Source organism: Phaenicophaeus curvirostris, chromosome 4 (genome assembly GCF_032191515.1).
Source record: "Phaenicophaeus curvirostris isolate KB17595 chromosome 4, BPBGC_Pcur_1.0, whole genome shotgun sequence".
NCBI lineage: Eukaryota > Metazoa > Chordata > Aves > Cuculiformes > Cuculidae > Phaenicophaeus > Phaenicophaeus curvirostris.
The window spans coordinates 53,167,314-53,179,871 of NC_091395.1; the positions used below are offsets into that span (position 1 = coordinate 53,167,314).

A 12,558-nucleotide genomic window follows, 5' to 3' on the forward strand; every position below is an offset into this window, starting at 1 on the left:
GGAGATCAAAGCAAATTACAAACAAGCCTGCCAAGCTGAACATATGTAATTCTATGTGTAATGCTGCATACAATCCACATCCTGACTCAAGACTTGCAACTAGACAAAGATCACCTTTGTGTATTTATGTGGCCAGTGCTTAGTACAGTGGTGTGCAGATCCTCAAGTCCTTACTTTAACAATAAATTGTGCTTACATGATTGGTATAAAAAAAAAAGTCTGTGAATAAGTCATTCCCTCTTAAATATCATGAGGAAGTCACTAGCAAGAATTTCAGAGTAACTTCAGATTCAGCTACCTTTAAATACCAGGAAAAGTCTGAAGCATTCAATCTGTCAACACTAAACCAGTTATACGTACTACTTCACAGCAGCATGAGAAATCACTGAAATATGAAATATATGGACAATTTTTACACTTGATAATTCTCCCACGTGAGTATCTCAGCATGTCTCCAATACAGGCTTCAAGTTTACTGTTACCTTCCTGCAATAAACCGTAGTTCTTCATTTTTCCTTACAATAACAAAGGAGGAAATACAGAGCATCATCTGGAGAATTAGACTCTAATAGAGGTTTTGTAGAGCTACATAATATATGACCATTTGGGTATCTGGAGGTTAAAGATGAAACAAAAGGTACTTTGAGTACTTCACAATTACTCATAAGTTTTATCTCCAACTCTAAAAAAGAAAACCTACCTATTGTCTCTACTAGTGAACTACTTATTTATCAGCTTTTGGGAAGCAATTAATTAATGCCATTAGAATGATAAAGTTTCACTTTTTAAGCAGAAGTAGTATGTTGAAATATCACAATATTTCTACATGTACTGGAGGAAATCGCACTCACTGGGGTGAAATAACTGAAAAGAAGTCACTACGTACTATGCCAAGCCAACCAAAGCTAAGATAATGCAAAAAAAAATTGCAATAAATAAAGGTATGTCCCTTATATGTGGCCAGCTAACTAGAAGGTATACCTAGTAACAAGGAGGCTTCTGATTATAGCATCAATATTTTTTTTCCAGACACAAGGACATGGTACAGGTAAGAGAAAAGAAAAAACGCACCTTGCTCTCAAACACACTCCTGATGTCTGTGCTCTACAATAATACACCACAAACATGCTTAACAGACTAGATTTCTTTATCATTTAAATTCACATGCAGTCCTTAAAACAGCTACTTACTGCTCTAAGTAAAAATGGCAAAAAAAAATCAGCAGGTGTGGTAATAGACACCTTCAAAAACAAGGAGACATCAGGATGGCTTTCCTTGTTTGGAGCAATTTATTTACAGAACAGTAGATAAAACCACCTATTGGCAATGTTCAAGAAGCCAGAAGTACCAGTGAATGGCAATAGATTAATTCCTTATTAGGAAAAAGTGTTTAGAAAAGTAATTACTAAAGGTAAGTAGCAGACACGGGTATTGAGGCTGAAAAGTCACTTTCCAACCCCCAAAATATCTGCTGTATCATTAATAGCCTGAAAACTGCTTTTTTGGTAATGCTTTGAAGATAAATATGTTTTATTTCTACAGAATTAAATATATAATACATATATCTTGTAAGAGATATTTATCTCAAAGAAAAATACACACACGATGACTTGTTCAATATCCCTCCTGGTACAACCAGTTTACCTGGGGATTCTACATACGAATAAGAAAATCCAATGAAACCCAATATCATCCTCTTAGAACAGTCATAACAGATTAAGTCTTTCCTGAAAGGGAGCCAAGGAAAAGAAAAATGCACTACTGGTATCTTCTGCAGCTGCTTATATGAAATATTCCTTTCAAATAGGACTCTGTAGGAATAAGACTACATGGGTTTTAGAGGCAAAAGAAAGGCATACACTTTAGAGAAAGGATAGTGGGGATCACTAATTAAATCCTAAAACTAGGCAGTATACATGCAGAAATATTCCTGTCAATCTACATGCTGAAGGATCCAGCCTTTAAGGCTACATAATTACACTACAGAACCAATTTAAAAATTAATGTAATAGAGCTTCTCATACATTGAAGCTTTTTAATGCAGTTTATGTAAATGAACATTAACCTCAGCTATCAGCAAGTATTATGTTCTGAATCCTGCACAACTAAACTACAATGTCAGTAGTGCCAGAACAGAAAGGAATCTCATATGTATGTATATAATTAGTCTCAACTGAGGATGGCCGCCTTCCACATGCTCAGGGGCTCTTTTATTCCCAGCCACATCTCAAGGTAAAATCAATATAACCATATTTCTATGTGGCTAATCCTGCTAGGCTCAACATCTGTTCATATCCTACCTTTCTCCCCAACAGCAGGCACAACACAGGACTGTGCCACCCCTTGAGGTGACCTCCTGAACAGCCTGCACTCCTGAGATCTCATGGGCTGTTAGCCTGTTCTCTGTGGTCTTTCTTCCTTGCTTATAACAGATTATGGCCAACTTTTACTCTGCCCTTAAAGCCAATATGAAACAGTTCCATAGGTGGCCCTGCAATGAATGTTATCTGCAGACTGTGGTATTTTGGGGAAGGAGAAAATGAGACAAAATACACGAGTACATTTTTCTTTCCAAAAAGCTATCTTCTTGTGGTGACAGCTTCTAACACATACGTTCCAGTCTTTCTAAAGCTAGTACCACAGCTGGAAACTGATATATAACCAAGAAGATAATCTTCCTTTAAAAATATACTCTGCCTCTTTGAATGCGGCTCACTTCTGAAAAAAAGACTGGGAGGTCTTAAGGTCACTACACCAAGAGTTCAGATTTCAGAGATACTAAATTTATTAGGTTAGAAGAGTCCAAACTACAAAAAATAATTGCTGTTTAAATCACACAGTTATAAAATCAAGGTGCAAAAAGCAGCACTGAAAGATTTTTTTTTTCCTCCATTTGACATACTCACCAAACCTGCAATGGGGGTCGGTAGTCTGTTGATCTTTTTTACCAATCCTGGCTTTATTGCATTCAGCAACCTGTTACGAGAAAGCAATATTTATAAGTGGTAAATCACAAAATCCAAATTATCACCCCGGAGCATAAAGATTTCAGTATGCTCAGAAAGGAAGATGCTCCCCTTCCTCCCTTCCTGAAGACAAGTGTATATCCATCATTGAAATGAAGAAAAACTAGGAGGAAAAATATCCATAGCACAGTACCACAACAGTATTTCTTTTATACCCTACACGTATCTAGATCAATTCATTCTTCACAGGCCATGGGTGAATTTTGTCACATCAGTCTGACCCCATTGTCTAGAGAGAAGTCATATCTAGAAGGACCTGAGAACAGAAACCTAGAAGGCATCTGTGTCTTGCCCCAGCTTTGGAAGAATAATCCAGCAGTTTCTGTACTGCAGGAATGCAAGCAAGGACATACACTTTATGGGTAGCCTGTCTTCTTCTGCATCTATACTTGAAATTAAATGCCATTTTTGCATATGTTGTGGGGAATGGAGTTCCCCATACAATGTAAATATGAGAAAACAAATTAAAAAAGAGTAAAAAAACCTTCCATCTTATCTAGAAAACATCACTAGGCCAATGAGAACATAGTTGAACACTGTTTGGTGTCCGAAGATTAGCAGTCCCCCCGGAGATCCCTATCACCCATGAGCACGCTATGAGAAGTGCTGCCATGGCTCGTTGTTAGAATATTCCAAGAATCAATCAAGACTCTAGAAATGAGGAATTTTAATTATAAAATCCTGTTGCAACAAATGCTATTTCTTTGCCACTCTTCCTCAAGGGAAAACCCTTTTATCCAAAGCAATAAAATTCAACTAGTCCCATCCACTGGGAACAAAATCATCCTGTCAAGACACTCACTTCAAATTCAGGATCTTTGAAGAGAAACAAAGATATCTGTGATAACAGAAAACTCTCTAGAAATTAAAATACCCACTATGGGAAAGAGAAATCACGCTTTGTGCTGACAATGTCTCCATTCAAAAACTAACACTTCTAGCAGCCTACTGTGGTGGTAAAAATAATACTAAAGATTTGAGAGGTCTAGCTAAGAAGTTTTCCTAACTAAAAGAACATGCCTTTCAACTAAAAACTAACAGTCCATGATTGTTTCCAACCCCTCACTTCTGAGCTAAGACAACACAGGGCGTGCCTCACTTATAGGCTCTTCCAAGAGCCATCTCTCCATATTGTCACATTATTTAATGCCTGATCCCTTCTTCGGACTGCAGCAGTTAGCAAGCTCATTACAGAGTCCATCCCTCCCAGGAGTAGATACCTGCTTTGTTAACACTGAAATTATAGTTTTTCCTCACTTTTTTTGTTTTTTTTTACTCTGAAACATTATATAGGTTGGGTCTCTGCAATCAGTTGGAGGGAAAAGGGGAGCACAGGATGACTGGCTATTTTAAGTGTTCTGTATGATTACAGTTAAAGCTCCTGTCCTAAACTGTACTTATGTTATTACACACTTCAAGTCCCCACCATCATATCCAAAAGAGGAAACAAACCTAATGCGAATTACGTTTTGGGTAGCTGGGTTTTTTTTCTTGACCTTCTTGCAGTTAAAAAAAATCTCTGTATTCCAAGCTCATATAGATTGCTGTGCTATTCCTGCCTTCTGCTTAAGGTAGAATCGAACGCTATTATGTCCTAAAAACAAATAATCAAATACTATACTTTTAGATGCAAACTACTCACTTTCTCCCACCCAGAAGCACAGAATGGCAAGAAGAGAGCCACATCACACTTGCTATAACTGTATTTCACAGATGACAAACAAGCGTTACTTCTTTTTCCCCAAAAAGGCACAAGCGTTTCAGACCTGCACAACAGCAACCCTATAAAGTATTGTTTTCCTTTTAGCTGCTGCAACAGACAACTTGAGATCCTCCTCCCCTCATCAGAGCACTTCTTTCCAAATACTCTAGCTCTGGTGTGATTTCTATCTTCAGTCTGCCTGTCCTGTCTCAGAAAAAAAAAGATGTAGTAGCTGAAGCATCTCATCTTTATTATTCAAACATGAAGACTTTAGGCACCATAACCAATACTGCTGGTGCAGATCAAAAGCTATAGACAGTAACAGAAAGTAAAATAAAGAAGTCTTAATGAAAAACCTTAAATGCTAAAGTCCATTCTCAATAAATGTTAAAGATGGCTTGTAGGGGCTTCCTTGTGAAATATGGGTGAAGGATAAAATGAGAGGAAAGAAAGGCGCAGGGAATAAACAACATTTTAGATCATCGAGTCTGGTGAGGGAGGAAACAGGATGGAGCAAGATGGAAAAGTCTGAGGAAGAAAGGTCTCTATTATTAAAATGTTTACCTCCTGTAGGAAACATCTCTAAACAGTCTGGCGCTAAACCCCCCAAGACTTGCTCACTGCAGAATGTGCCAAAGGGAGATTTCTTCCAGAGCAGACTGGCTGCTTCTAAGTTATTGCCTCATCTAGAACAACAGTTCAGATGCCAAGATATCGACTGGCGGAAGCTTGCTCGGCCACCAATCTGGCTGAAAAGCCACACTGTTTATGTAGAGTGCCTCAATGGCCGCCTTCAGTCACACAGTTGCTACATGTTCTTGCTTCTTGAAAAGCCACTCAACGCCTCTTCCTGCAGAGGTCCATACACACGAACTAATTTTTCTATTGCAGTTTAGTCTCAGAGAGCATCTGTCTTGATAGGTAAAGTATTATCCACTCCAGCAGATTTCTTTGAAATATGGGACAAACAGAACCCTTAACCATTTTGCACCTAAGACATGGTGAAAGGCTGTTGGCCATGGCCCAGGAAAAACATCTGCAGGGAAGAAAACACTTCCTAACCCATGCCTTCCCCTGGCAGCCCCCTACAACTGCAGTCCCATGCTTTGTTGCCCTGCCCCTAACCGAAGGACATGGATACTCTGGGCCTCCTGTCTCCAGCCATGTCTCAGATTGAAGAGTTTGCAAGGAAGTTTGCACACCCTACTCTGGCAGCTCCACTGCATCTGCATCTGTCCCTCTTCCAATCCTAACCTTAACCCTTGGCTCACTGTGTGGTGAAGACACTCAGACATGACCCCAGTGACCAAGTTCACAAAGGAGAAAATATTTGCAGCCTAACCTTTCCTCCAGCCCCACTACAGTTATAGCTCTGGGCTTTACCACTCTCTCAGCTCTAAATCTGATCATAATAGTGTGTACTGAGGTGTTTATAAACATTTTTTGTTATTTTTTGTATCATTCAAAAACCAGAATTTGTAATCGGAGTGCTGTCCTGCCCACTGAACTGCAGACAGCAGAAAAGTCAGACATCAGGCAGTCATCAACGTGACCATAACCAGAAGCAGCTTTTTTCCTGCACTTAGCTGCACAGTAAACCCAGACACCAGCACTATAGGCATCTATGGACAGGGCAACAATTACAACGCCTCTTTGTCCAATCTCACAGCTATCTCTGAAAATAGTATATGGCACCACACTACTTCACCCTACCTCCCCTCAAAAACCCTAAAATTTCACATTCTTCTGGAATCACAGATTTGATAGCTTAAATAAGCATCAGAAATCCTACTGAACGAATTGTTCTAAGACATTACATTAAATCTTCGAAAATATATTCCTATTGCAGCACTCTCCGAGAAAGGTATGGAAAACACAGTGGCACGACAAATCTTACAGTAGCAATGTAGAACCCATCAGCTTCTACATCAGCTAAAACACACGTACCATGTTCAGTGCTTTATTTTCACAACACTTACTTCCATTACAAAAGCTAACCATGTCACCTCCATACCAAGTCACAGATGGCAGGCAATCAGCGCGAGTCTTGCTACAACATATATTTGGGATCATGTTAGACAAGTTTCTTCCATCATCTATTCTTGCAGCAGGAAGACACTTGAAGGCACTTGACCTAAAAACGCACTTGGTTGATGGCACATTAAGATCCTTTGCCTCAGACACTTGATATGTCAGTCCAGTTTAGCAATATTGATCAGTCTAAGGAACAGCACTAAGTGATCAGCATTAAGGTCCCTACTGGCAGGTTCAGACAAAGGGTTGAAGTCTATGAGGTCCTGAGTTGTACTGAGATTTTGAATCATCACTCATTTCTCAAAGTATCTCCCAGTTCCTGCTGATCCTGTCTGACACTAACTCCTCCAAGAAAGAAGTCCTTTTTATTTTGTGCAGTAAAAATCATAAGGGCTCAAGTATATTCACCCTTGTGAGGACACTGAGGGCAGACACACTGCTTGGTCCTCATGTAAATGTCAGATCCCAGCCTTGTCCCAGACTACCACCAGTTGCAAGCCCAGGTTTTCCCAAGCACAAATTTGGTTCAGGTTTTTGTACAACTCTGTTCTTAAAATGTAGAAAATCTTCAAGTGAATATGCATCTTCAAAAGAACAAAGCAAAACATTTCTATTAATGTGTGCCCCATTCTGCTATGGCAGAATTGGTGATCTACTGTGGGAATGGTCAAAAGGTGTGAAAGTGTCAAAGTTGGAATAGAATTGCTTTTGTTGGGGGTTTTTTGTTTGTTTGGAATTTCTATGGGTTTATTTTGTTTTATTTTTAAGGTTTTGGTACTACTTGTCATACTCCTGCATCTAGGAAGACAGATGTCAGTGGGACAAGTCCAACTAAGCAGTCCTGAGAGATAAGAAAACAGAGTAATTTTAAATCTTCCTTTATTTTCTCCATTTTCCTTCCCTTCCAGTAAGATACTGATAATTTAAGGTCTAACACCACAGAATGAGGGAGCAATCATTGAAACATAGAATCAAAACAAAAAAACCCTTTGCCTTTTAGTGCTGTTTTCAAAAGGATGGGAATGTACGTAAATACCCCAAGCTTGATGTTTTTGGTAGCTGGGGTTTGGTGATAAGAAGACATTTTGGAGATGACTGACAAAACAAGTTTAGAGAAGACTTTAAAACTTTAGCTTTCAGCCAACTTGTTTCTCACAGAAATCATGGTGGTGTACTAACAGCTACTTATGCAAGAAGTTAAATGATACAGGGAGGAATAGAAAGAACAGATATATAAAGACTAACACTTCTCTTACTGAAGCTTCCTGACAGCTGATAAGACCAATGCTCCTCTGACATAACAAGAAGGAAGATACGATAATGAAACCTCAAGGAAATTTTTAACAGTAAAAGGAGCAAAGACACGACAAAAAGAAATACAGATAGGACAGGTTTTAGAAGAAATCAAACAAAATATGATGAAGGCAAAACCCCCAACAATCCCACCAAACACCCAAAAGGATAATAACCAAAGACAGGACAAAACCAAGCCTCTTCAGGCTCCGTCCACAAAGTCCAAGTCTCTATACACACACCTGAGCTATTCTACAGAACCTTCAGGCTCTTAGCTGGGATTTCTGCCTACCCTCCCCGCACCTGTCCTGACTCAGGACAATCCTGTTCTTCATTTCTCAAAGTCCTCCTGCTACTTTCAGTCCAACATTCACACACCCATCCTCCCTTTCCCCTGTGCCAGGTGTGGCTTGAATTCTTGGGTAGTTAGCTGTTAAGATGAAGCACAGTAAGACACCGCACAGAAACTAAAACCTTAGAGCCGCCTTACCTTGTGAAAACAGGGCACAATGGAAGTGGAAAGCTGCTTTATCCCCATTCTTATAGGAAGAACCTAGGTCATTTCCTTCACCCGATTAAAAAAAACTCTGATAGGCATGGGAAGGATCAATTGCTCTGTTCGGTGCTGTCCCCAAGGCTTGGCATTCCAGGAGATAAGGTATCTCCACAGCAGGACAGACAAGCTGAAATCAGTACCAGCCACTGTGTGACTAACCTATGAGACCTTCCTGGGGTTGTTTATCACCAGTTAAGAATTCAAAAAAACTTCTGCCAGGAAGAGAAGGCGTTTCAGGCAACGGCTGATAAAAGATCTAATGAAAAGCACCGAGACAACTGCCCATGAAATTCTTGCAAGAAAGCGTCAGTTAAGAAAATATTCAGAGGATGGCTGCCAAAATCCAGCCTCCAAGAAAATGTTGTTTTAAAGAGGAAATGGAAAAGAAGCACTTTCAGGGAATAAGCTTCAGAAAAGGAAAAAAAGAAAGGTTGAAGTGATCTGTGTTCACAGATCGATCCAGGCTGGAAGGATAGGTATCCAACAGTTCTTCACTCAAACAACAGATCATATTCCTAAAAAGAAAAGCTGACTAATGACCTGATCTTAAAGTATAAGGACATTTCATATTTGAGAATTCAGGAAATTCTATCCACTGTAAACCTTCACAGAGACTTTTTTTTTTTTTAAATTAAGTTTTACAGATATACTTTCAACAAGCAGACTTGATAACTATTAGCCCAGACGGCTTCAGTATCCACGTATTTTAAACTCATGCTCTAGTGGCAGCTCCAAAACGCCTCCAAACAGTTGAAGAGGAGACAAAAATCCACTATTAAATATGAACAAATCACATTGAAACAGCAGACAATGAAAAGTCAAAATATTTTGTTGCAAAGGAAATGGCAAAGAAGTTTCAAAATATAGAGATGTTCTTGAGGTCAGACAAATATTTTTGGGAAAACATTCTTGAGTGATTGCTAATGATACCCCTGACATTATTTATTTAGGATCAGATTAACAAGGTGCTTTTTTAACAAGTAAGACAGAACTGATTTTATATGATAAAGGGCTCATAGTCCAGTCTGATAAGTGAAAGGTGAATAAAGAACTATGCAAATGCATAGGATTGAGAAAACTAGTATGCCAAACTCAGGATAACATGGGTCTTGCTCTGCCAAAGACTAAAAATGTGAACAAGATGGAGGCCTTGCAAAACAGCTCAATAAAGACAACAGAGAACACTGTGTAAATACTTTCACAAGCCATTTACATGGAAGCTACCACCACAGAGAATGACATGAAGACTGTATCACACACCTATGGATTTATAATTCACATACAGTTTTATATTGCGTAGCAATGGCCATGGGTAATTGCCCAAAGTACGCATCCAATATAAATTCTTAAATATAAGACTCTTGGAAAGGTGAAACCTCTCACAGGATTACCTTGCTTTACACTTCAGCAATGCTCTTTTTGAATGAGTTAGTGTTCCACAGTCTCTTCTCCTGTCTATTACCAAGCTCCACTGAAAAACCTCTACTATTTAGTCTGCAGAGATGGATTTTTTTTTTTAATATAAACACAAAGTCAGGCCATTCTGGGTATACTCAAGCACGCACCTTAAGAGCTATTGTCCTCTTCTCATGCACACAGTTGAGCACTACCGTTTATGCTGCCTTCGACCCCTCACCTAAACTGGACTAATGAATAGCTCTTCATTATAGCGTGGCAATAAAATTAAAGATTAAAACACTGGATTCATATAAAACTTTCAAATGTCCTTACATGAACCTAAATCTTAATGAGCCCTGGGCCCCATCCCTCTAAGCTAGAGGCATGCCAAATCCACAAGGCTGATAATGTTTTGCCTCTACAACGCAGAGCCTGAAAACTGCAGGAGAACATCAATCCCTTCTCACCTCAAGGCATGGGCCACATTCAAAACTTCAAGTATGCCTATGAAACTCAAATACCTTCTCATTTTCCAGGAACAGGAAATTCAAGCAGAAGCCTACTTAAGCATAAGGGGCTGGCACCTACTAACTTCTCCAGTGAGGTATCAGGAAAGACAAGAGTCTCTGTATTGTACACTACAGAGCCAAGTGTTGAACTGATGCTAGGCCTACATCACTGACAGATAAGTAAAATAACATATCTGCAAAATCCTTCAACTTACAAAAGCAACTCAGTATTTGCTCCCCCCTACTAGGTCTCCATAAGAGGCATGGCAATTTTACATAACTGACATTAACTTGCAAGAAGTTGTCTCCACACCAAATGGTACCACCAACTCGGAAGACTATTTTACTACTCCACAGCATTATATTTGCACTGATCTGGCACATATCAAGCCCTTGAGGAAACCGCATTCATGTCAGCCCAAAGTTTGGTGAGATGCGCTATAACCATGATGCAAGCCCAAAGAAACTCTGCTCGCTGAGATAAAGCAGCTCATTCATCACTAGTGACATGAAGAACACAAGCCAAGGAGATTTCTTACTTACAGATGAAAATTATACTCATGATGAGTAAATGATAAATTCCATTAAGTAATTCTTCATCACCATCACTTTCAGCTCACTCAGCTTTATAGCTACACTTCACTTTTTCTTTAAATATTAAATTAATCTATGTGCATGAATTACTTCTCACTTTTTTTTTTAAAGTAACACCTAAAAAAAACTTTCTTGTATTTTTTAAAAGCATATATGCCTAGCATGCACATCTGAAGGGAACTGCCTTTCCTTGGTACTGTCCTACCCAAGAAAGTGTAAAAACTTTTTCCTAATTCATTGTAGATACCCAGTTTTACCAAGGTTACTTAAACAATAAAACACCCTCGTGTTTGCTCTTTCAAAAAATAAGGAAAAAGTTACAGAGTCAAAGAATACTGGTTTCAAACAATAACAATAGTTTCTACACATCTTACTAACCTACATACTGTGTGCTAATATACAAAATAAGCGTCTATAAGAAACAAAGAAAAGTTTGGGGAAATGCTCATAAGTTGTTATCCAGAATTGTATAGGCAGGTGACATCCATCTTTAGCTACATACAGTTACTCCTCTTTCACATTTATATGTTTACGCCATGGCTTCTTCAGGTATACAGTTAAAATAAACATTAGAACTGTCATGCTTGAGAAAAATCAAAGATTTATTATGCATCCATTTAGTGCTGCAAATTGATATACATGCATACATGAAACAGACATGCAGCTAAACTGTTCTACTTACAGAACCCAACTTATTGCACAATTAGGACGCTGTCAGACTCCACTGCAAAGCCAAATAGTTTCTGATATCTAAATCTGGATTTGGTTTGTCATTTAAGGTCCTTTGCCCAGGATCCAAGTCCCAGCTGTTGTTGTTACTCCTTTTTATGGTTTGGTCCTGTTCCTAACATTAGGCTCTCATTACCACTAACACAAACTTTCAGGGTGGCTGGACTCCTGGTACCAGTTGATTCCAGAGAAAACTTGAGACAAAATACTATCCCAACTGCATATCAAAAATGCTTAAAGATATACTGGATATTTATCACCCTTGGATAGTCACATCAAAGCAAGTAATTAACTTTGAACTTCCAAGTCTCAAATGCCCAGAGAGACACCTCTAACTGCAGAATGCCCAGTGTGAAAGAAGGAATCCTGCAGTAACAGAGACTGACAAGAGGAGGCAGATGCCAAGGAGAATGGAAAGGAACTGCTCACCTTCTCTCTTGCAACAATATTAGGGCAGTAACAGCTGGGGCAAGGTTGTAGAAGATGCATGCATTTTTGTCTTCATGTTGTAATTACTAAACTTCTTAGCAGCAATTGCTGCATGCTCAGAAGTAAAAGAGACTTCAACTTCCTTATCTGCTGTTTCAGAAAAGCAACTAAACTACCCAAATCAGTGGGGTGGGCAGATGGAGACAACATACTTTTTCTTTTGCAATCGACCTTCATTCAAATGTCTGAACCTGTAGGATAGGAACACCTAAGTATTACAACAACCAG

The 12,558-nt window shown here is 39.0% G+C and overlaps 1 protein-coding gene across 1 annotated transcript in view; it reads right to left on the reverse strand.

Moving 5' to 3' along the window:
- The window catches only part of LIMCH1 (LIM and calponin homology domains 1), a 185,054-nt gene that overhangs the window by 102,509 nt on the left and 69,987 nt on the right, over window positions 1-12,558 (reverse strand). The window contains exon 3 of the mRNA XM_069856127.1: window positions 2,907-2,976. The gene's annotated coding sequence lies outside the window, so the exon portion shown is untranslated. The remainder of the gene's footprint in view (window positions 1-2,906; window positions 2,977-12,558) is intronic.